The 26,001-nt window shown below is 42.9% G+C and overlaps 1 long non-coding RNA gene and 1 other non-coding gene across 3 annotated transcripts in view; both read right to left on the reverse strand.

Moving 5' to 3' along the window:
• Positions 1–26,001, reverse strand: part of 2610307P16Rik (RIKEN cDNA 2610307P16 gene) — a 425,389-nt gene that overhangs the window by 229,592 nt on the left and 169,796 nt on the right. Inside the window, exon 4 of one of the 2 annotated variants that reach the window (NR_045053.1) lies at positions 21,492–21,583. The exons of the other annotated variant lie outside the window; for it this stretch is intronic. This is a non-coding gene — a long non-coding RNA (RIKEN cDNA 2610307P16 gene). The remainder of the gene's footprint in view (positions 1–21,491; positions 21,584–26,001) is intronic. 2 annotated transcript variants of the gene reach the window in all.
• On the reverse strand, positions 21,156–21,248 carry Mir6368 (microRNA 6368). Its single transcript, NR_105787.1, has one exon. It is a non-coding gene; the product is annotated as a microRNA 6368 (primary transcript).

Genomic DNA, 26,001 nt, shown 5'->3' on the forward strand with positions numbered 1-26,001 from the left:
ATCATGCTTCTTTATTTCAATTCCAAAAGCACAGCCATGTGGGCAACAGGATCTGTGTGTTCACATCATCAGGATGAAAAAGAAACTATATTCACTTAATGAAATTTTTGTAAACCTTTCTCAGGTCACATCCTTAAAAAAACATGCTCATGTTTCACAATTGTGGCTCCTCCAATAGAAATTCCTCCAGAATAAAACATTTAGTAAGCTATTTCACCCACTAATCCAAAAATTCATGGCCAAGTTAGGAGCAAGGTACAATGGCAATACCAACCTAGATGGAGACATAAAAGCCAACAGAGAGAGAAGCCTGGAGAGTAAAGGGAAAGAAAAAGAAAAAGAATAAAACAGAATCCAAGTAGAGGACCAGAAAAATGGTACAGGTAAAAGCATGCTGCTCTTATAGACTTCTGGGATTCAGTTCCCAACACCCACATCAGGAGTTCACATCCATTTGTAACTCCTGATCAAGAGTGTCTAGTGCCCCCTATTGGCCTCAGCAATCACTGCACTCACAGTCTCAAATCCACACAAGAACAGAAGGACACATGATTAAAAATAAAATAAAACCTTAAAAGAAACAACAACAACAACAATAATAATAAAACTCAGAACCCGGGATGGTCCACCATTGCTTCTCCAATGACAGGCGCCCACACCACCATCCCATGCTACATCAGGACTTTTCCAGAAGGTCTCCCACCAGCTCAATTACAGCTGAGGGAGAGATATTTCAGGCCTGTGCATTTTTCCTTTAGCTTCAGGGTGATGCAATGAAAGCTGAATTTTCAAAGAATAAAACTGCTAATTAGGAAGCTGGGCTCACAGTTTCCAAAGGCTGAATGTTAACGAGGTCCTTTTCTTTCCCATCTTTGGGGAACACAGTCATTCTTTCCATTCCTGACCCCACACAAGGAGTGTTGACTATGTAAGCTCTTGGGGTATCCTGGATAGCGCAGAAACAGGGTAGCGAGAAAGACCAGGCCCATGTGTGCTGCCTGGTAGAATAAAATTCATTTTACCCCTGAGTTAAGTTGATTACTCAGACTCTGAAAAGTCCTCCCTGCCCCCACCCCGAGCACACACTCACATTTTCCTTATGCTAAATGGCTCTAGGAAAACAAGCAGGGCATTATACTTGGCTCCTTGGAATGAGATCAGTACTAGTTTCAAATTCCCTTGTGGAGCAACCCCAAGGCCATAAGACCCTGTAAAAGTCCCAGATGCCTAACAGCTCAGGAAGGACCTAACTATGACAATAAAGCATTACTTAAGTAATGGGGGGAGGAACAGCCCCTGACTGGTTTTGTAGACATTAAGCAGGACCAGGTCTGCAAACAACCTAGGCTCAGTCTGGGCCGTTCCCTGGAGTGGAAGCCAGAGAGAGCCTAGACCTTCTTGAAGGGCCAGGCAGTCATTTTCTGCACCTGGCACCATCTGTGCACACCCAGCCAGGCCTGTTGGCAGAGCAAGTCTTGCAGACCATTACTAATGTGGTGGGGTCAGTGGGGTTGCTCCTGCAACCGGACACCTATAGATTTCAAAGACTGGCCTTGCCTCTACGCCAGCTCATCCATCCAGGGCAGAAAACAAGCATATTTTTATTTCACTTTTTTTTTTAATTAAAAAAAAAAAAAAAAACCGCTGACTTTTAAAGATCTCCCTCTGAGAATGGTACATGAGCTAGGTGCCAACACCAGTGGAAACATGGGTGTTCAGGGCATGAAGCTAACTCATGGATCCTTTGCCAGAATTTAGGAACAAGCTCAAGAAGACAGCTTTCCTCAGACAACATGAGCATTTAAAAGAGTGACACCAGGGCTTCGGTGTGGCTTACTTAGCTTAGTTAGTACAGTGATCAACTAGTACAAAGCCCTGGGTTCAACATAGCCTGGCATAAACCAAACCAGGCCTGCTTGTACACACCTATAACCCCACAAAGGAAGTGGAGTTACGGGAATCAGACATTCAAGGCCATCTTCTCACTATCCATTGAGCCACTCTAGGATACATAAGATCCTGACTTAATTAATGAGTTAGCAACACAAGAAGGGCATTATGAGAAAAGGTTGAATGTCAAAGTTGAAGGCCACCTGAGCTGTGTCTCTAAAAGAACAGCCAAGGCCTCCTTCCTAGGGTCTGACTATACCTGCCTGGGCAGCAGATACACAGGAGAAACGTGACCTCTCTGGTCAACTGTTCACAATTCATCCACTAACTCTGTCTCTCACTATCAACTGACTATGGAGTCTTTCCTACATGCCTGCCGTTTGGCAAGAGTTTGATATGCCCCCAAACTTCTTTTATTGAAGAGGGATCAGGGCTCTGAGCTGAGATCCATATGCTGGTTAGGGACAGGCAAGAACCACAAGGAAGAGGTCATGCAAATCCCACCTTTAAACTCCAGTTTGTAACAAACACTGACTGACTAGTCTTGTTGAAGTACTAAAAAATTTTAATTTAGTTCGTTACTTAAATATGATTTTTTGTTTGTTTGTTTGTTTGAGAATGGTTCTGTGGCCAAGGTTTGTACTCATTTCTTTGTCAAATAACCCCATTATAGTTTTCAGGTCACAGCATGACTCAAACCCATACAGTCAAAAATCTACAAATCAACCAGCCACAAAAGGAAGACATGACTATACCTTCCAGAGAAACTGGATTTTGTTTAAATTAATTAAAGGTTTAAAGAAATTTCATGATAAGTGACTTCATCCTCTTACTCTTGCAGAGATATCAGTTTCCCTACTTAAAACCTTAACAGAGTGTAAATCAAGGTAAAGAGGTGGGAATCAGGGAAATTCACAAGCTAAAATCGAATTCATAATGTCTCTAAGCAAGATCACCTTCCTTATAAAACCTACAACACTCACTAAGTGGGCTGAGAGATTTGCGAGCCTGCCATAGCTTTTTGGCATAACTGGAGAAGTAGGTTTGCTTAAGTTCATATTGAGTAATCTATCCTTTCAGTTTTTCCAGCCCCCAGGCAACTACAGATAACTCCAAGCTGACCTGGATCCTGTCATATTTGCATTTCCCTACCCCAGCCCTTCCGTGAGTAGCTCAAGCAGCATCCTCTAAAAATAATGCATTTCGTCACTTAGATCCTTAGATTACTCCCTATCACAGAAACACTGCTGCCTCCACAACAGGCTTCCTCTCAGCCATCAAACTCCCCATCTGGATATTGCAAGAGAGCTAAGCACACACAGCACACAGGCTCAACGCAAATGCATTCATCTAGCTGGGCGTGGTGCTTCATACCTGTGATGCCAGCATGGAGGACTCGAGAGCACAAAGGTCAACCTCAGCATCTAATTCCAGCCTAGGCTACTTAGGGACCCTTCTCAAAGGGCCAAAATTAATAAATTAGCTAAACTGTAATCACCCAGCAAACCTTTACAGACTCACCCTGGGAAGTCCCACTTAACTGGGAAAACAAACATGCTCCCATTCCTCAGTGGCTCTTTTCAGTATTTCAGAAATACCATTTTTATCAGGCCTAAGTTTACACATGAGGCTTTTGGTGAAAAGCTTTTGTGACTCCCCTATTTGTCTCCTCCTTGTCACCAGGAACTCCTTTTCTTTAACAAAGACTGCCTGCCCCACCACCCAGCATGTGACTTCATTTCTCTCAGTCTGGTTCAGAGGAGAGAGATAAGAATCTAGACTGAGACTTTTATAGTGTGTTACCTGTGACTTGTCTGACCCACCAACTGACAAACATAGTCTCAGCCTGTGCTCCACGGCAGGAATCCAAGACGGGGAAAGAACCATGCAGCCCTGTGCAATGTGCGTTTTATTCTGTTACTTTTCGATTGGGTGTATGTGTGTGCCTAAATATGTGCACATTGAGTGCAGGCTCTCACAAAGGTCAAGGAAGCCATCAGAGCTCCTGAAGCCTGAATTCCAGGCAGTTGTGAGCCAGCCCAACATGGGTGCTGGGACCCTAAGTCAGGCCAGGAAAACAAGTAGGAGCTCTCACTCTCTGTGCTCTCTCCCTATCCCCCAGAACTGTGCTCTAACAGTAGCCACCATAGAAGCAGCTAGCATACTAAGCAGAAGATAGAATGCTTACTTCGTAGAACGTTTACTCCTTGAGAAAGCTTTAAAATATCTTGCCCAAGGCAATTAGGTAGCAAAATAGCAAAAACATGACTGACTTTAGGATTCATAGTGGAAAAAATCTGTGCAACTAAGTTCCAGTGGAGACAGGAATCTGCCACATTTCCCAACTAACCCAACCATTTCCAATGAGAAAACAGAGGGCATCACCACGCAAGACACAAGTCTCCCACTAAGAGCATCTCACTGTCCCCAAAGAGCACAGAGAAACCTTGAGGTTTGTGTAGTTCTTTTTTTTTTTTTTTTTTTAACTGGCTAAGCATTTAATTATTCTCATCAGCCCTTTATTAAAAGGTAGCATTTAAGAGTTAACTCCATATCAACTATTACTGAGTGTGAATATTAAAAGCAGAAATTTGGGATGGATTTATAGCCTAGGGTCATCTCGAGTTTAGCATGTTCAAGGTCTATTCCTACAATGAAAGACAAAGAGACACAGAGTTTTAATAAGGAAAGAAAAATTCTCAATAACACACATATACAGTATATGTAATTTTTTGGTGGTGGTTTTCTTGGGGTTTTGGTTTTGTTTGATATATATATATATATATATATATATATATATATATACACACACAAACCCAAACTTCTTTTTCCCTGACCATTTAGATTCTATCTGTTTTACAGAAATTTTAAAGAAAACTCCTACAGGGCCCTAAGAACCCCAATCTAGGGAAAAAAGAAAAAAGAAAAAAGAAACCTCTCACTATAGGTTATGTACTGTGTAAGAAGTTAGAAATCTGCTCTCTCAACAGCTCATGATGATGGAAGAAAGAAATCAAACAAACAAACAAAACAATTCCTTACCACTATGGTCTTCCTTAAAGAAGAGCTGCTTGCAAGAGATTGACAAACTTCTTTCCTTTCTTGTTTGAGAGAGAAAAGGAAGGAAGATGCTGAGAGCTAAAACTCTCAGGAGCACTTTGGCTCCTTACAAAATGTCTACATTACAACTGATCAAAGGAACCAAAAGGGGTCATGTCTTGGTCAAGGAGACATTAGCATGTGCCCAAGGGCTATCTCTGACAAATCAGATGACTAGCCCCAGGCTCAGATACAGGTGAACAACTGGATGGTCTGATTCAGAAAACACACAGAGTACCAACTTCTTTTAATATTTAATATATTAGTTTTCAATATAACTACCCTCTCTAACATGGTCTTAAGGGACTGCCATATAATCCCTAATGTTCACTCAAGAAAACCAGTTAAGAGCCAGAGTCTTCAATGGAAGTAATTTTGGATGAGAAATTCTAGTAAGAAACTCTTACAATACTATGTGGAAACTGAGATCAAGAAAAGATCTATCAGAAAGGGAACAAAGATTATCACAGAAACAGAAGCAAAACCAATCAGGTTAAGACCTCGCTCAGTCATGAAGCAATGCCATACTAACTAAAAGATTTATTTAGGAGCTCTGACTTCTAACGCACCATCTAGAACCCACCAAAATAGCACTGGGGGAAATCCAACATGATTGTAATAGGGCTGGTTCAGAGCTGGCAGTAGTGCAACTGCGTGGCATCCTGCATGACAATATAGGTAAGGTGCCGAGACATCATCTCTGCCCATATTAAAAAAACAAAAAACAAAAACTTTTTTTCCAGATGGCCCATCTGTTTTTGCAAGCATAGAAGCAATTTGATAAACAGAGCAGCAAATGTGCATGCGCGTGTACGTGTACGCGCACATGTGTACGTGTGCGTGTGCGTGTGTGTGTGTGTGTAGACAGCAGACAGACAGACAGACAGACAGACAGACAGACAGTAAGCTAGAAGTCGGGTGTTACTCTTCTGGAATGGTCTACTTTGTTTTTGAGAGAGGGTCTCCCCCACAGGAACTGGAGCTTTCTGGGTAGGCTAGCCTGACTGCTCAGCAAGCCTCCATCATCCTCCTGTCTCCCCAGGTCTAGGAAAACAGATGTGGCAACCATGCCTGGCTCTCTCCTGAGTATGTGCAGGAAAGTGAACACAGATTTTCATGCCTGCATGGCAAGCACTTTACGTACTAGGAGAAGATTCTGGTCCCACGACTGACCCTTTAAGTATGGTTAAGGATCCTGCTATTTCGGAACCTGAATTAACCATTCTAGAATTGGTTCTCTCCCCATTGTCGCTGCTAGACAAACGGTAGACTTTCTGGATTCATCACCTTTAAACTCATGGAAGCTCAGCATTCTAGCTTTACAGAAATGAAGATAATGTGGCAAACCAAGTACAAGGTCTTCCTTTTCCCAGAAGATACCCAGACGCCGTTGAATGACTTGTTCAAAGCCACACCATTGAACATCAATCAGGTCTACTAGCCAAACTCATACACAGACTAAGCAAATACACCTTACGTTTTCTGCTCATTTATACAGTAAAGCATTATAAATAGCCCATGGTTCTTTCTTTAAATATCTGCATTCATACATATTTAAATGGTAAGTATTGCGATCATTTAATGGGGTAGTTAGATGGAGTGTTTTTATAATGACCTTTCAAAGCTGAGCCCATGTTGAGACTAACTGGACCACCCAAGTTTAAAACCCAGTTATTCCATTTAATGTTTATTTGGTTTGTTTCTAAATGTGTATTTAAGTGGCAAAGTCATAAAGGGAAGAATTAATGATAATCAATACCAGATCTTCAACCATAGAACTCTTCATGGGATTGCAGTGTTTAGTGAAGTCAGCCAAAATGCATTCTAAAATGAGAAAACTGAAGAGTTCTTTAAAAGCAAGTTCCGCAGCCATATGCTGGATTCTGAAACCAGTATTAGCAAAAGACTAGGACGGCCTCAGATCCCTAGAAAAACACTCACCAAAATAAGGCAAGATCGGGCGTGTGGGACAGTATGGATCTTAGAAGCAACAGAGGTAGCAACTAAGATCTGATGCCAGAAAAGAATATGCTTTGTGCCTTCTGGTATCTTCAAAATGGCATGTCACCACTCCAGATGCTAAAATGAAGTGTAGATAAACTTCAAAAGACTCCGAAACAAAGCATGCATTTACGCACCTAAACCTACAGATGGTTCACATTCCTAAGGAATGTTCCTCATTTAATCTCATAGAAACTGTTTCTTAAACAGGAATTAGGTTTCCAGGCTAACGTACAAAAATAATTTTTCTTTCAATTTTCTTATATGCTTGAAGTAATTGATAGTAAACTGTATTTGAGAAAACAAGAAAAGAAGAACTAAGTGCCTGGGTCAGAAAGAAGAGAGAGAAGCTAGGGGTACGGGGTACTGTACAGAGAGGGAGCCAGTTGAAACTGCTTGAGGGTTAGCCCTCTGCTTCCATGCTCTTCAGCAATGCCAGTCCACAGGGGAACTGTGGCAGAGAGCTTACAATTCCACTTGCCCCTATCTCTCACAGGCTTAATAAAGCCAAATTGCACTGAGGCCTACGCAGCAGGCAATAAGGAACCTCTGAGGCTGTGGGGAGAAAGAAGACATGGAAAAACAACCCGATTCCTGAAGTTAAAAGGCTTCAGGCAGCCCCAACTCAAAGTCAGCCACACAGAACCCTTTAGGAAAGCAGGCTCAAGTACCAACAAGCAACGCCAGTCCTACAGATGGTTGAGACATGCTTCCAGGAAATGGAACACAGTTTCTCTATGAACCATCAGAACACCAAAGAAGGCTGGACATAAGGGCATCTTGCATGCTTCACTAAGAGACACAGTTTCCAGAACCTCACGTTAGATACCTAGATCCCATTACCTACCTTGACACATTCTGTCCTAGATTAAGGCCCTGAAAAAGAATCCTATGCCAAACACTGAAAACTCCTGATTTCCTAAGGCACAGAGATTACACAGGGCTAGTCCATTTAAGTTGTAATACTGACCAAATTTACTGAAAGCATAGCCCTGGCTGGCCTGAAACCCACTTTGCAGACCAGTGAAGAGCTGTGTTCTTAAAAGGGAACAGAATTCACTTAAGTCAAAAATCAACCCCTCCCTCCGAGTGCTCAAATGAGGCCCAACCTGGAGCTTTCCCATGTGTATCACTGGGCTCCAGCCCTTCAGTTCCCGGCTCACAAAGGAGACGAGTTCAAAGAAGCTGGAGGGAGGAGAAAACTGAACATAGAGCTAGAACAGCCAAGCTAACCCTGGGTGGTAATGATATCCCCCTAGGCACCCAGTTCTCAGACCACAAGGGGTGATGATTTACCACGTGCTATGGAAGCAGGCTTGGGACTCGGGCTGACATGATGAGTTAATTCAGCTGGAGAAACCATCCACATCTGTGCGGGTATTCTGAAGTCCCGTGGCCCCCGCAGATCTCCAGATAACCAGGGAAGCTGTGTGGCATTCCAGAAAGGCACTGGGCTGAATCGCAAAGCCCTGGATTTCTGTGCTGCCTCCACCGGCTCATCCCCCGGGAAAGGGCAAACCACTCTCTCCTGGGGACTAAGGCTCCTCATCTGTAAAACTGAGAGCAGATGCTTGCCTCTCTTCTAGCACAGAGCTCTAACTATCATGGAAAGAGAAATTTAATACTATTTCTATGCCCTCCCCTGCCTGCCCCTGAATGCCGGGGGAGCCTCCATGATATCTGAGCCAATACGTCCAGGGCTTTTAAGAAGATTTGCTGCAGTGATAATAACCATGCAAATATGTGAACAGCACTACTCTTAGAACCATGTCAAAAATACCAATTTTAAAAGGTCAAACAGACGGAAAAGGCCAGGCATGTATCACTGGGCCTGCCCAAGACTGGGCTTGTCAATAGCCAATCAAGGATGGGGAGCCATTCAGGGTGCCCTCCCCCTCCCTGCTTAACTACTGCAATCTATGCGCTCTGGGGGAGGGGCCCTTATTGCTTTCAGTTGCATATGAATTGATGAGCTTCTTGGGCTCTGAAACATAGTTCCAACAACATGGTCACACAGACAGACAGCTCTGGTTAAAATCAGAGGATAGCAAAACAAAAAGGCATATAGGTGTGAAAGGGAAGAAGGTGACAAAAGAGGGAAGGATAAGAGGAAACAAAAGAGTAAACAAAAAGCACTGTGTTCACATCCAGTCAAAACTGGAAAAAAAAATAAGTTTCTAATTAAAGAAAAAAAGGAAAAATAAAAAATTAAAATTAAAAAAAAAAAAGGCCAGTTATGGCGGCTCACCTATGAGGTGGTAATCCCAATAATCTTAAAGCTAAGGCAGGAGGATGATTTTTGAACTTGAGGCCAGTATGGACTATACAGCTAGACTCTGGAAAAGAGACAAAAATGAAAATACACACACATGCACTCATGCACACAGCTTGAGGGGTGGCTGAGAATAGATGTAGCTCAGTGGTAGAGTGTTCATCATGCTTAAATCATGCTAAATTCTTGGTTTAATCCCTAGAAGCCCCCTCCCCCAAGTCCCCACACCCAGAAAAGAAATCACAGTTATTTAGCTGAACATGTCGGTTCCTATCTGTAATCCCAGAATTTAGGAGGCTGAGTCAGATAGATTACTGCAAATTTCAAGCCAATTTGGACTATGCAGTAAATTCTAGCCTCTGATACAGTGTGAGACCTGGTTATTTAAAAAAAGAAGTAGGTGGCCAGGCAGTAGTGGCTCCCGCCTTTAATCCCAACACTTGGGAGGCAGAGACAGGTGAATTTCTGAGTTCAAGGCCAGCCTGGTCTACAGAGTGAGTTCCAGGACAGCCAGGGCTACACAGAGAAACCCTGTCTCGAGAAAGAAAAAAAAAAAAAAATAGGGCATACCTATAATCCCTCAGGAATTGGAAGAGGATTAAGTAGGGAGATCAAAGGTTCAAGGTCAGTCTCCACTAAAAGGGGAGTTTGAGGCTAGCCTCGGCTATATGAGACCGCTCTCCCCTCCAAGCCAAAAGTCAGCAGCCAAGTCTCACACTGCAGTAGGAGGAGCATCACAGAACCACACAGATACTGCTACAGGTACAAGGACGTTGCACCACAGCTTGGATTCCTCCTCCCACTGCACCCTCTGGCAGAGAACTCCCAGAAAGATAGCTTTATTCCACCTGGCCAGCCACTTGGTCGAGAACCCCATTCCACTGTAGTGTAGGAACCTGTGTGTATGCTATACTCATACCTCCCTCACAGGCTCCAGTAGCTTAAGGGCAAGGAATAAGTCCATCTCTATATTAGGATGGCATTTAATGAGGTGACTCAATACCTGTTAAGCAATAAACACATCAGTCTGCAAGGAGCCTGAGGTGTGGCCTGTTGCTGTTCCAGCTCTGCCACTGAGTCCTTTAATCTTCTGAGTGGGTGGGAACTGTCCTAGGATGCCCTCCCTCCAGGTCTCCTCACCCTCCTTTTCCTTTATCTCATTCTGCCTCCGCTTGGGTTTGAACTTGCCCTTGGGATGATGCACCAATGAATGCAGCTCTTTCCTCTGCCTTCCAACCCGGAAGGACATGGTTCTATGCTGAGTGCACAGTCTCACATTCCCATTGATGGCCTATAGAAAGCCACTGCACATTCTTTTTCAAGTCCTTACTTTGTACCGTTTAAATCAAACTAGTCTTTTCAGCTCCAAAGAAAATAGGCAATTGGCCAAGATTAGGTCACAGCCCTAGCAATCTGAGCAGGAATATCTTACACTCCATGAAGAGGGTACCTGGAGTTTATCAAAACTCAAGAAATGCACTTGGTGGAAAATTGAGTCTCCATCTGGAGAACCACTTGGTCCTGCAAAGGACAATTACAGCGAGGGTCTGCCCAGAATCAGTACCTCCTCCTGCTCTGGTGTCTAAACTGAAAGCAATGTCCCTTGCTTCAAAAGCTAACTAACTAACTACCCTCCCGCTCCTTTTGCCCTGTGATTCCTAACAGTGTTCCCTAGGATTGGTCTGCTCCCAAAACTTAAAAGCAGCCAGGAAGAATGAGATTTAACAAGTTTTATGTGGTATGCCTCAACTGCCAACTCTTTCACTCAAGCCCTAATCCCCCTTTAAAATCTCAACAGAGATGGGGGGTGGGGGGATTATATGCTCGATAAAACCCTAGGGTGCTCAAACATGAAATCCTGCGTCCACTTCTCACAGCTCTCAGCAAAACATTAAGGGAAATGTTCGGTATCCCTTTGTGAAGTAGCTTTTTAAGAAGCTGTGTTGAGTTGGTATGGTTTGATGTCTAGAGTCTTCCTTAAGCAAATAAGAAGTCCAGAGTCTCCTTCAACTCAATAGTTAAGCACACATCTTGGTATTAATTTGTCTGTCTTTTATGTGTCCCGGGAGCTGCCCTACACACTGTGGACAATGGGAACCCCATTCTTAAAGTGAAAACATTTCCATTTGTGTACAAAGAGACCATGTGTATCACAAACAAACCTCTTACATTAAACCCTAAAAGCTTGAGAATCTTTTCTTCTCAGATAGGACTCACATTGCCCACAGTGTGAGCAGCTCTACAAACCTAACACTGAGAGAATTTCCACATGCAGATCACATACCTGAAAATACTTGTAGCTTGATGTGGATGGAGGCTAACTCTTTAATGTCATCATGACATAGAGAAGAGAATCTGTGAAAATGTTGTGTTATTACCAGCTCAGCAGACAGCAGGAACAGTTTGACTTTACTCTCTTTGGAGTTCCTGCAGTGGTTTGAACAGGTATGGCCCTCTCAGACTCCAGTGTTTAAATGCTTGGACCATGGGGAGTGGCACTATTAGGATATGTGGCCTTGTTGGAGAAAGTAGTAACCCTGGGGACAGGCTTTGAGGTCTCCTCTATGCTCAAGCTCCACCCAATGTGGAACAGAGTCTCCTGGCTGCCTGTGGATCAAGATAATAGAACTCTCAGCTCCTTCTCCACCACCGTGTCTGCCTGCATGACACTATGTTTCCTGCCATACTGATAATGGAGCAAACCTCTGAAACTGGAAGCCAGCCCCAATTAAATGTTTCCTTTTATAAGAGGTGCCATGGGAAGCCCTAACTAAGATAGTGGCCAAATTTCTATTTTTAAATTCTTTTCCTATCTTTAATGACACCTTGGGTAGATCCCATAATTGGGGAGGTCATTTTTACTGATTATACTCTAGGTCAATTTAAATTTCATTCTCAAATTCTACCTTGGTTTTGCATAAACCACGACCAGGCAAAGCTATTACCTGAATTCTAACTAGGAAGGAGTAGGTTTTATTTTCTTTTGTTCACCATATCCCTCCTCCATTGAGATGGGATAGAAAAAACATCTTCCTTCACTATCTACCATGATAGCTTCTCTGGCTAAGTCACTAAGTCTTCTAATAATGACCCTACATGACTTGCTGCATGTATAGCATCCCTGATAGAAGAGTTTCCTATTACCAAAAGCCAGTTAGCCTTTTGGGAATGTTGCAGGCAGCACAGATCAGGACCCACCACTCTGTTCATAGCTTCACTGTCTTCCAAGTGTGCTTGCTTTTTCTTGCCAATCTACACACAGGGCAGAAAAGCTGGTCGACTTAAAGTCTCAAAATCTCACCTCCTGTCTTTCTTCTGTGTTCAGTTTCCTGCCTGCCTACCTAGAGATAGGTAGCAAGTCTGCCTGAGCAGACTACCAACTAAGAAGGTCAATACTACACTTGCCTTCTTGCAGACACCCTATTCTTGTGGGTGAGGCTTGGACTTTCCCTCTGATTTTCTATAAACCACTGAGTGATGAGTCTTTCTCCTCTTCTACCTTTCCCAGTCAACCTATAGAGCTAGAAAAGCCCAGAGTGCAAGAGAGGGTCACCTGTGACACATCTGCAAAATTTGCCTTTTCTAAGTTCTATACAGAAGAATACACCAAATGCCCATGGTTGTTCTCATAAGCCAGGGAAGTTTCTTATGCCTTCCTTCTCTTGGATCTGGAATCCTGAATGTCTGTTATGAGATAGCAGACAGTCTAAATCATAACAAACTCAACACTGTAGATTAGAGAGCAATAGCATGGCAATAACAGTATGACACACTCCTGGAAATCAGTGTCTACAATTAAAAAAAAAATCTCAGGATTAGAAAGAATATAACAAAACCCTTAATTCTACTTATTATCTACTCCCACCAAGTCTTTTGTACCCTTACTGTGTAACTGTTCATTTGCCTATGAGACACTAAGATGTTTCTGCCTAGTTGTTAAAATTGCATTTCGAGAAATCGGGGTATATAGCTCAGTTGGAAAGAAGCCTGATTGGCCTGTGGATAAACACGAGTTTGATCCTCCAGAACTACACCCCACCAAACTGAAGTTTTGTTGTTTTCCTTAATTCTGGTTTGGACACCACACTTTTTGCTGCTGTATTCCATAAAGTTTCACAAGTGAACTTCCATTCCTGTTCTTTATAAAGACTACTTTGGGGCTGAGGAGAGGGCTCAAAGGTAAAGTGCTAGCTATTCAGTGATGGGGACCTGAGTTCTCAACCTGTCACTCACAGAAAAAGCCAGGTGCACTGGTGGATTTTTAACACTGGGGAGGCAGAGACAGGAGGATTCCTGGAGCTTGCCTGCTATTCAATCTGACCAAAACTGGTGAGCTCAAGGTTTAGGCGAATGACAGAACTTGTCTCGAAAATAAAAATAAACAAACAAACAAACAAGTTTAACAGTCATAAAGGAAACATCAACATATGTGCTGTATGAAAACACACATACACACACACACACACACACACACACACACACAGAGGCATATACCATCCAAACACACACAAAATCAGAAAGATGACTTCAACTATATTCTCTGCTGTTTTGAACCATAAAATACAATGTCACCTTAAGAAATAAAACTCTAACTTTAAATAATTTAACATAATAACTTTACCAACATATCTCAACTATTTTAATAATGTTAAGTCAACTCAAAGGGCTTTTTCCAAGCAGAGGGCAGAAGCGCATCTATGCATGTGTGAGTTTCCCAGCTCCACCCTCATGCTGCTTTGCCTGTGCAATCACCTCACCTAGTGAGACAAACATATTTATCTCCCTTATAAAGACAGAAGCATTCAGATATCAAAGAACTGAAAAGCATCTCTGCGTCCAGTAGATTAACTGGGTAGGAAGAGAAGCAAGATGGGGAACGTTTCCTTTATCTTAAGATCAGAAAAGAAAGAAGGAATAAGGAAGAGAGGGAAAGGGAGAGAAAGAGAATCGGGGAGGGAGAGGAAAATGAGCTAAATGACTTTGAATGGAAGCTAAAGAAATGACCAGTGTCCCTCTCTAGGTGTGCAGATTCCCAGACGAGCTTCCCACTTTCCATTAGCTACAAATTGGATTCCAGGAATGGCTCCCTTAATTTCCCAGGATTATAACAGTATGGTATTTTTAGATACACCCAACAACTATATCTTCAAATCACTGCACCAAGCCATTTAGAAGATAATAATGGCACTGCAGTGCCCATGGTCATTTTTGGTCTAACAATACATCAGCACATTTCGCACATTATCCACGGTTTGGGAATGCTCAAAATGAATTTAAGAGATTGAACAATTTATTGCAAGTCACACAGCTAAAAAGATCACATTTGAGATTCAAATCAGGGTCTCTCACTTTCGACCCTATGTGATCTTCACCCCAATGGGTTAAATCTCCAATGGCACTTAGCACATTGCATTGGACAGATAGCTACTCATTTTATCAACTTGTGGGGTTCTAATGTATACCTTATCCCCTTAGATTTCCCCAGTGGCTCCAACGTAAAATAAGATATGCTACCTGTGTTAGAGATGAGAAATTGATGCTTAAAATAGCTTACTTGTCAAAGGCCTTCCAAGTAGGAAACAGTAGTCACTTGAAGCCCGTCTTCTGACTTTGACTTTGCCTCCAGTTAACATTCTCCTGTACTGCCCAATGATTTCATCCGAGCTACGAGTTCGTATCTTTTAGTTAAGAGCCCAGTGAAAACAACCAGAGGAAAGATGAGTAAGACAAGGCCTTGACTCCCAAGTGTTCATGAAACTAAAAACCCCTGGGAAAGGACCCACCTTCTCTGCTTTGCCCACAGGCAGCAAGGGAACCTACAAAGATGGGAGGAAGCACCAAAGACAATTGTGCTTGAGCAGAGCTTACAGAGTCCGATGCATCTCTCAAAGCAAGCCAAACTTGCTGAAAGGTCTTAGCAGGCAGCAGAGAGAACTGAAGCTACTAGAGGTGGCCCTGGCATTTGAAAGCATGTGTGCCCCAAGCTGCATGTGTAAGAACTCACCCTCTAAAGGAAAGGGGTGCTTAATTAGTGGGCTCCTTGAGGAGCTGATGAGGCTATGAACACTCCATATTTATTCACCAATGGGATTTGTGCGCTTAAAGTTAAGCCTTGCAATTCTTGCAAATTCCTGTTCAATCCTTCTTCCATGGAGAAGCCAGCATCCCATCACCGTGAACCTTCTAACATCCCACACTTAAGAGGGCAAGAGCAACAGCGTACCATTTTGGTTTTCCTTTATAAGGATTTATTTACATGTATGCATGTGTGTTTGGGGGTGGGGTATGGGCATGCCCCTGAAGGCTAAAAGAGAGAGAAGAATCCTCAGGGACAGGAATCACAGATCATTGAGAGCCACCCTGTGTGGGTACTGGAAACAGAGCTCAGGTTCTCTAGAAGAGCAGCACGTGCTGAGCTAGGCCTTCAACCCCCAAACCCCCCAAAATGCCATTTTGAAGGTAGTGAGACTACATACTGAATCTTTAGTACCTTCATCTGGGACTCTCAGGGTCCAGTGGTGAGGAATGTCTGTGGATAGAAGTTGAGTTATTTTACATAACTCCATCTGAGTACTTTTGTTATAGCAGCAGAAACAGACTGAGACAGATAAAGTGAACATAAAGCTGGAGAATTTCCCAGACACTTCTCAACATCTCAAAGGAAACTCCCTCATGTAGTTATGAGATAAGGACTAGCATTGTGGAGATCTTGACATCTCGACCAGTCAGAACAGGCAAGAGATACTGACAGGCTGGTCCAAAGAGGCAGAAGACTGGCACTTACTATAATACAATGATATATCCCTGCCATGACAGCCTTGACTTCAAAGGTGCTTCTTCAGCCATCACTAGCAAACAGCCTCATGTGTTAAGTTCATTCTTTCTTCGATATAGGTGGGATACAGGCATCTTCATCGTCTCACCTGACTTCTCAACTGGACTACCAACTCAAGTAAACAAGCAGATGCTTCAGGAAGGAAGTACCCACACAGTGACAGGGAATATCCTCCCATCAAACTCAATAATCAAAGGCCATAATCTCTGAGAATGCACAGTGGTTTAGTTTCAACAGAATACGAATAAAGAAGAGCATTTTTTCATCTTTTTTATTAGATATTTTACTTACTTTTCAAATGTTATCCCTTTTCCCAGTCCACCCACTCCCCGTGAAATGTCCTATCCCATCCCCCCTCCCTCTGCAAAGAAGAGCACTTAAATGTATGATTAACGCTGAAGGACCAAAAAGCCAGCTTATAGATGAATTTAAGGTGCTAATTAACAATAACCTTCAATTACATAAAGAGTTTGTCTTGGTTTCATTTCCTTGATCGTGATAAAATATCCTGAGAAAATCAACTTAAGGGGAAGAGTTTTATGTTCTCTCACAGGGCAAGAGTATAGTCCATCATTATGGGGAAAGTCACACAGGCAGGAGCTTGAGAGAGTTGTTGGTATCACATACACAATCAGGAGGAGAGTGCCCCAAGTGGGCATGTAGCTCACTCTGTTTTTATGGAGCCTTGCATCTGCAGTCAGGGAATGATGCTACCCAGAGAGGGCAGAACTTCCTATCTCAACTACACAATCAAGTCACTCCCCCAGAGGCATTGTCAAGGTGTCCCACCCAATTCTGATGGTTCTAGACTCATCAAATCAACAACTGACACAAATCATCACAGAGTTAGAGCTAGCTGCTTTCAGTCTTGGAGACAACTTACAAGTTTTGTACTACAAGCTTAGAAAGAGGCATCTATGAGTTGGTTTGTTTGTTTAGGTGCAGAGTGTTGGAGACAGGGTCACTTGTAACCCACGCCTGGCTCAAACTCACTAAGTAGCTAAAGATGATCCTCCTGCCTCCACTTCTTAAGTGCTGTATCTACATGTAGGTACTAACATACCCAGTGACAGAAAGGTAACAGAATGGCAATTTGTTAATGTGGCAAACTGAAACACCTGAAAAACATCTGTATGATGGGTCTGGATTCAGAGGTCGACCAGATAACTGAGAAGCCTCACTTGTATAATCTTCCACTATTGCTCAAAACCCACCAGGGAAACATAAAGGACTTTGGGGTCCTGACAGGTAACAGTAGGCCAATCAATGGAAATCCCCTGTGTATGTTGTTGATGGATATGTGACAATTTTACTTGGACATTGTCTGACACACCCCTAGAACTGCACTGATATTATATAGCATAATACCCCTTTCTTGTGACCTAAAAACTTTCTTTTGTTTATAGTTGCTCTTATTCAGATTAATATTGGGAAACTGAGAGAAGAAATATGACATAATCTTTCAGTATCCACTCTTATAACAGACTGGTTTGTAAAGTAAGGCTTTCCAAAGCATTTCATATACATCCCACACTAAGTACAGGGCCCAAGTATTAAAGCCTGTCCCCAGCCTTTACTTAGTGCCCTGTGTTAATGTCTTTTCATACTCATGTTTGTCTTATGCAGAACTTGAGGCTGAAGAAACAACATACTTACCCCTGCTTCCCATACAGAATTTGTGCACTCTCAATGCCAAAGTCAGAACAATTCTATTGGGGGAAAGGTCCAAGACCTATGCCAAAATTCTTAGCCTTTCTACACTTTACTGTAAATGACCTTCAGAGGAAAACAGACAGAAGCAACTTGAGATGATACCCAAAGGCATGATGACTATGATGGTCAACTTGGCAGGACCTAGAATCATGTTGGAGATGAATCTCTGACTAGAAGTGGGTTTCTAATTTAGTTTAATTGAGATAAGAAGATACCATTCATGGGATGGGATTCTCATATCACATTAAGAAAAAAAGAAGAAGAAAAGAAAAGCAAACTAGATGAAGGGGGCACTCATCCCTCTATGCTTCTAGAATGCAGGCAGAACACAGGCAGCCAGTCTCCTGCTCCCACACATACCACCACCATGATGGCCATTATCCCCTCAAACTGTAAGACTAAAACCATCTTCCTTAAGGTGTTTCTGTCAGGCACTTATCTTACACCAGTGAGAGGGGGGACTAATAAAGTACCTGGTAGGGAATGGTAGGAATAGATGGTTAAAAGTGAATTACCAGAAATACTGCAGAAATAAATACAGAAGCATTTGTAGAGTTTTGCTAATCTGTGTTCCCCTTGACTTCCTAACGAACAGGCACTGAGACGGACTAAAGACAATGCTCATTTTGGCACCACATGTACTAACATTGGGTCAATTAGGAAAGAGTAACAGAGACCCTGTACTACGATGACAGATACATTCATGAGCTGCTTGCTCTGTGGATACTAATCGAGACTGCAGGGTCTGGGGCATGTTTGTAGAGTGTTTTCAGACAGGTTTAACAGGCCAGAAATCCAACTAAATACAGGCAGCAGCATCCCATTGGCTAGGGTCCCAGACTATACAGAAAAGAAAAAGCAAAACAGCAGCATTCTTTTCTCTCCCTCTCCTTCTCCCCACTTCCTGATTGTGGATGTCACATGGCCAGCCATCTCATACCCAGGCCACCACGACTTCCCTGCCATGATGGGCTATACCTTCAAATTGAGGGCCAAAAGAAGGGTTTCCTTCCAAATGAAATCGCTCTCATCAGGTACTTTATCAAAGCAACAAGAAAAGTAACTATTAACAACTTGTGTTCAAGGTCCACATTTTAAAAATAAAATAAAATAAAAAAACAGGAGAATTAAGGGTACATTGTAAGTGCTCAATAAAATTATTGACACAATTTGAATGCAGCTAATCTTCTATGAAGTGACTGCCAAACTACAAATCCAAAGACCAACTCTGCTTACAACCCCAACACAAGAGCAGAACACTGGGGTAGATTTCCTGAGGTAGCATTACAGTAATGCCTCTGGGGTATCAAGGGGACACTCACAGGACAGAAGCCTCAGAAATGTGGCACATTTGCCAAGCCTGTGGTTTGGGTCCCTGAACCAATGTCAGAAAATAAGTCTCTTGTACTGACAGTGAAGAATGCGCAGGGGAAAAAGAAGGCCGGGAATCTCAGACCTCTGCCTGTGTGAGAGTCAGGATTCCCTCTCCCCACCTCATTGTTCTCTGTTATTGTCCTTGTCACCCACCTTCCCACACACACACACACACACACACACACACACACTTTGTTTTAAAGAAACAATAGCTAGCTCCATCGAAGCCATATTCATAAGCCAAATGTCAAGCGAGGACTGGCAAGGCTGGGGCAAAAGTGATGGCGGGAAAACGGCTTACACCAGCTAGCTGCTCCAGGGTGGTTGCCCTTGGGTGGAAGCAGCAAGTCTATTTACTGTCAGTCCAGGTGGCAGGAATCCCAGACTGAGGCAATGCCTCCCCCAGCTTTTCATGAAGTCATATAACATCAAAGAGTGACCAGAAGGTTTTGTGTGTGTGTGTGTGTGTGTGTGTGTGTCTGTCTGTCTGTCTGTCTGACTGTCTGACTGTCTGTCTCTGTGTATGTGTGTGTGTGTGTGTGTGTGTGTGTGTGTGTGTGTGTGTGTGTGTGTCTATGTCTGAATATAAGCATCCATGGAGGCCAGAGGTCAGCAATGATCTCTTATCACTCTCTTTCCTGAGACAGGGTCTTCCTCTCACACCGGAGCTGATTCAGCTCTGCTCACTGCCCAGCTCATTTCAAGGATCTGGCTGCTTTTGCTTTCCACTGGATTTACTGAGCCAAAGCACCTCACCAGCTTCGGCATGGGTGCTGAGATGTCAACTCATCTTCTCGTGCCTGCATGGCAAGGACTTTACAAACGGCCCCTAGAAGTAACTACATTAACCTTGGTAATGATGTAGTTTTCCATGTGGAAAGCCCATGCTCCCCAGCGCTCCTAGAGAATCCAGGACTGCGGGAAGATAGGTGAGAAACTCCCTTGCTCATTTCCTAATCACTGGTAGATACTTCCCTCTGGCCTCCCGGTGAGTGAACTCTTAGTCTCCCCCTCCCTAGTCACTGACAGTCCAATTGATGAAAATCAGCAGTGAGCCAATACCAGGAAAAGGAGCTTCAGGTGTGGGGGAAAGAAAGCTCTTTACAATTAGCATTTTCCCTTTGAAATATCATCATAGCCCTGAAATATTATAACTCAAGTACCCTTAATTTTCTGCAGATTCTTAGTTTGCAATGTGAACAAGATCCTCCAGCCCAGGGAAGAGTCGTCTCATAGGAACAAGACTAGCAACTTGGAGGGCTCCATGTAACCACTTGTCTTAAAACCCAGACTCTCAGACACAGACTTGGATATAAATACGACGTTCAACAGCCTGGGCTACACATGCACAGTGAGGCACGGGAGATTGAGCATTGACACCCCACCCGACCATGCCAGAAATCTGACAAGAGTCACAGCTAATGAGCAGGTGTCTTTGAATAGAGCACCACTTCTAGTTTAGTCAGAACTACCCTAAATCTCAAAATGAGACTGCGTGCATGTGTGTGTGTGAGGAGATGCGGGAAGGGAGGGAGAGGGAGAGAAGAAGGAGGGAGGTAATAGTATTTGCATTTATGTGTGCATATGTACAAAGACTGTCCGCTTTATTCCTTGAGACGGGAACTAGCTGAAACTGGAGTTGATCATTTTTAGCCTATGCTGATGGCCAGCTAGCCCCAGGGGTCCATTCCCTCCCCTCTCCAATCTTCACCATTATTTTTTCCATGGAGTGAGATATGTCTATGTAACCTTTGGTACAAACTTCAGATTTATGGTAAATTGAAAAAGGAGTGCTTTAGAGTGTCCTAAAAATAGACTGGCAATTTCTTAAGTTCTTTTTAACTGCCCCTAAAATACATACTACAGATATATATACATCATCCTAGACCTTGTGGGTGAGGGACGGGATGGATAAGGAAACCATAGGACCGAGTACTGCATGGTATAACGCACAGTGAGGCTGACACTACCAGGAGCTGCCAGCTGCTCCCCTCCACTGCTTCCCAGAGGAGGTTCATGCCCTGTCTAGGAAATAACAGAGTGAAGACGTGCTGGACATTCCTCTCCCTAAACATCCTTTTGTTTGACACCTTCCTACATGCCAGCGATATGCTTTATTTCCAGCAATAAACAAGGAGCACAGATTCACCTGGACCCGGGAAATCCCCATATCTAAGGCCAACTGTGACAAAACGACGAAGCACAAGGATCAAGCCATCGCAGTCACCATCCCACAGATCCAGGGTAGAGAACCAATAGGAGGCCATGAGGGGCTCTAAGGAAACAGGTTCAAATCCTACCTCTTACCATGACATAAAGGCATATTTCTTTTTCTCTGATGGTGATGGTGACGCCACCGTCGCCGCCACTGACATTGGTAAGGTTGAAGACAGTACTTTCTAGGAGTTAGAAAATGATGAAAAATAATTGTTAGCAAATGCTGATGATATCATGATCTACATCAGAACTGATAAAGTGTGGACAGAATTAGAAAAAGACTGTTTACAGAAGGGAGCACGCTCTCTTTGTCTGAGAACGGAGAGTGATTCTCCACTTCAACCAATGAAGACACAGAAATGTAAAACAAACAAAAAAAAAAAAGAGCATTAACATGACAACCTGAGGATGAGGTTGGTACTGTAGACTGGACAGGGGCAGGTGGCTCTCAGGAGCGTACTTGGTCAGGAATGTATCAATGTGCTCCAAACGCCCACACACACCTTGGCTTTCTTAAGGCAGGAGTCACAGGGATCCACTCTGAAGACAAACGCCATGCCCTTAACATCCTTGGTGCTCAGGAAGTATTTAACACACCTGAACTTTAATGGAGAGGGGAATCCTGACATGGGCTGACATTTCTGCTGAGTCAGGATTCCCCAGCAAACATGACCGGAGAGCCGCAGAAAAATGGGAAGGAAGATCCAGGCCATTCTTCAAAAGACAACACCACCTCACTTCCTCACATTTTACCATAGCAAAATACCCCTCCACAATCAAATGAAAGACGTTTCCAGATGGCAGAAGCCATAAGCAAAAATTATACAATACACGTGAACAAAACCATGGATGCCAACAAGCAGATGAGCGAGCGCATGCTGACATGCACAGGTATGATGGTTAGCAGTGATGTCATGAGTGCTGGCATGCACAGGTATGATGGCTAGCACTGATGTCATGAGTCCTGATATGCGTAGGTGTGATGGTTAGGACTGACATCTACTTGACAGGGCTAGAATCACCTAGGAGAGGTTCTAGATGAAGTATATGAGGTAAAAAGGCTACCCATCATTCCACGGGTCAGGATTCCAGCCTACATAAAGAGGAAGAGCTACCTGAGTACCAACCTTCATCACCCTCTACTTCCTGACTGTGGTAACATTGTGACTAGCCAGCCACTTTGCCTCTCTGCCAGGAAGCAATATACCTCAAACTGTGAGCCAAGATAAACCCTTCCACTTCTTTAAGCTACTTTTTACAGGCATTTTTTTGTCACATTAGCAAAGCCAGTAATACAACAGTCTTGAACTCTGAAGAAAACAGCCACCCATAGGCTTTCAGGTTCTGTAAACCTGGGGTCCAGGCCAGTTCTATAGAAATGTAGAATGCCAGGCCACACCCACTCTAGTAAAACAAAGTTTGCCTGCTAACAATTCCCCAGACACTTCTTATTAACTTTAAAGGCTCTCACAGAGTTCAGTCTTCTTTGCTTTTAAACATGTATCAATTTTCATGTTCCAGGAATTCCAAATTCAAAGAAAAGAACAACAGTAAGAGGGATTTTTATTCACCATATGTTACAGCCAAATTAGAAAATGTCTGCACAGGAGACACAAACACCACATATTAAGAAACAGAATTGGACATCGTTTAGAATTTGTCTGTTGTACTAACATTAAATGTAATCTTTTTTTTTTATTTTAAGGTTTTATAGCTTTGATTTCATTTACATTGTAATATAGTTTATAATTTTGATTACTTATATGAACACTGAAAATTAGCAAAAGTAATCAGTAGTTTTACAATCTAACTTATGAGATTTATCCTACTTATTTATGTAGTTAGATAAAGAGATAGGTAGGTAGGTAGGTAGGTAGGTAGGTACGTAGGTAGGTAGGTAGGTACACAGACTTGCTTGTGCAAGTCCTCATAGAGGCCAGAAAAGGATTAGATCCCTTGGAGCTGGAGTTCTTACATGTTACCTCCCTGATATGAGTGCAGGAATCCAAACTCCAAACCTTTGCTGCAGCAGTAAGCCCTCTTAATCACTAAGCCCCAAATTTGTGAGTATTAAAGGCTGGTATCGGGGCTGGAGAGATGGCTCAGCAAGTAAGAACAGTGATTGCTCTTCTGAAGGTCCTGAGGTCAAATCCCAGACCCATAATGAGATCTGATGCCCTCTTCTCGTGCATCTGAAGACAGCTACAGTGTACTTACATATAATAATAAATCTTAAAAAAAAAAAAAGCTGGTATCAAGGGTTTTCCCTTTATGGCAAGCCTAGTGGGCAAACCAGCCGTCTGAAGGAGGAAGGGGGGGGTGGATTTAAAGCTAGGGTGACTTCAAAGCTACAGGAGACCGTGTCTCAAGGAATAAATTCATTTAAAAAATAGTTTTTTCTCCTCAGTTCCCCACTCCTCCCCTCCCCACTCCTCCCCCTCTCTCAACACAGTGTCTCCTCTATATAGTCTTGGCTGTCCTAAAACTCACTCTGTAAGTAGGCCAGGCTGCCCTTGAATTCAGAGATCCCTCTGCCTCCAAGTATTGAAATTAAAGGCATACAGCACCACTCATAGCTCTTCTTTTTACAGTTCTTTTATTTTGACTATATGAAAATGTACACAAAGTTTGCCATTGTAGTAATCCCTTTTGGTCCACCACCACAGTGGAATGACTTCATCACTAGCACCACCATCCAAGGCAGAACTCTTGGCCTTATGAAGTGGCACCCTGAACACATCCAATATTAACACTGCATTCTCTCACCCCAGCTCCTAGGTAACGACCAACCTGTTTTTATATCTGTGCATTGGCCTGGTCTAGAGTTTTTCCTAACTCGGATAGAAATCCCATGGCATTTGTCCTTTGCTGTACAGTTCATTTCACAGGACACCATGCCTATGACTTTTCTGTCTTTGTTAAGGCCAAATAACATTTCATTATGTGTACATACTACAATTAATTTATTCATTTATCCTTTTATAGTATTCAAGTTGTTCTTCCCTTGGTGACTTGTTTTCAAATTTATTTGTTCATTTACTTATTTGTTTGTTTGGTTTTAGTTTTCAGAACAAGGTTTCTCTGGCCGTCCTAGAACTACCTCTGTCGACCAGAATGGATTATTTATTGATTTTTGAGGAAGGGTCTAACGTAGCCCAGGCTGGTTTGGAACTCGCTACGGAGCTGAGGATGACCTTGACCCTCCGATCTTCCTGCTTCCATCTCCTGCAGGAAGGAAAGACAGGGGCACGCCAGGACTCCTGCTCTGTGTGGTGCTGGGGCCTAAGTCCAGGGCACAATGCCTGCTATGAAAGGAAGCACTCACCCTCCACCAATGGAACAACATCACCAGCTCACCTCAGATCCTACCCCACAACTTTCTGAAAAGCTGTCTCACCAAGATGATGGGGATCTTTATTTTTATTTTAGAAACAAGTGCAAACAAGGAAACACAAGGCTAGACATGAACTAGTTACAGGAGCCAAGAAGACGGGGACAACTGTATGTCCGAAAGAATACATACAATGGCACCTTCTGAAGTGTAGCTAGACACCCCTCATTTTTAAAAAAATCCTCCACTCACTACCTGATGGGAAAGAATAAAGGGAGGGGGTTCTGTACATTAGTGAAGGCACCAAATTACAGCCCCCCCCCCTTTGAAAGCAAACCAATTTTATTACTTTCAACCTATGGGAAGGTAACTTCCAAAGGAGCCCTTAGGCTCATATTTTAATGAACACAGGAGAATCATATATAATTACCATATCAAGTGCTACTATGGAAATGGAGACTTCTGAAGTACTTAAGGACCCTTAAAAACAGTTTATACTGAGGATTTTTAACACCCGGCCACCAGCTCCACCAGGACGATATTAGTTAGCTATTAATTTGCAGCTCTGGAGAAAGGCTTGCTGAGAGAAGAGCATATTTAGCCCAACATTGGGGATTAACAGATTTCATTATATTCTAATTTACAATGAAATTCTACAGTCTGAACAAATTTATGAGGAAAACTAAATACCTCTGAGGGAAAGACAGAGCAGATTGTGGTAGGTGAGTTATGTGGGTACCGATAAACAGAAGTCTATTTGCATGCCCCAAAACTAGTAGGAGAAAGAAAAAAATTAATTTCCATGACCCAATACAAGCTTATGGGAAAGACAAAAGTCATAACATGACTAAATTAGTGTCAGAAGAAAGGGTGATCAAAGACAAAGGCAACTGCACAACAGAATATCAAACAAACAAACAAATAAAGTCCCCGAAGCTCGACACTGTTCTGCACTGGAAGGCTGTCTACTCTTGCGTTCCAATGCTTAACTTCAAAGGTACAGTAAGAAAGAAATGTCCGCATCGATGACTCGAGGATGATAGCACAGAGCCAAGCTACCTGTTCTCTTTAATTTGTTCTCCTGAACATTTTTGAACTGACAAGTGTTAAAATTCATCAAGACCATTGCTTCCCACCTGGATTTGGCATCCTTCAGGGTGGGTGAAGAGTTTTTTCTGTCTCATGAATATTTTGCAGAGATGCAAACCAGCCAGCTGTGAGAATAAGCCTCCTGTACGCTGTAGGAATGTGGCCCTTCCGCATCTCAAG

Source organism: Mus musculus, chromosome 13 (assembly GCF_000001635.26).
Source record: "Mus musculus strain C57BL/6J chromosome 13, GRCm38.p6 C57BL/6J".
NCBI classification, from domain to species: domain Eukaryota; kingdom Metazoa; phylum Chordata; class Mammalia; order Rodentia; family Muridae; genus Mus; species Mus musculus.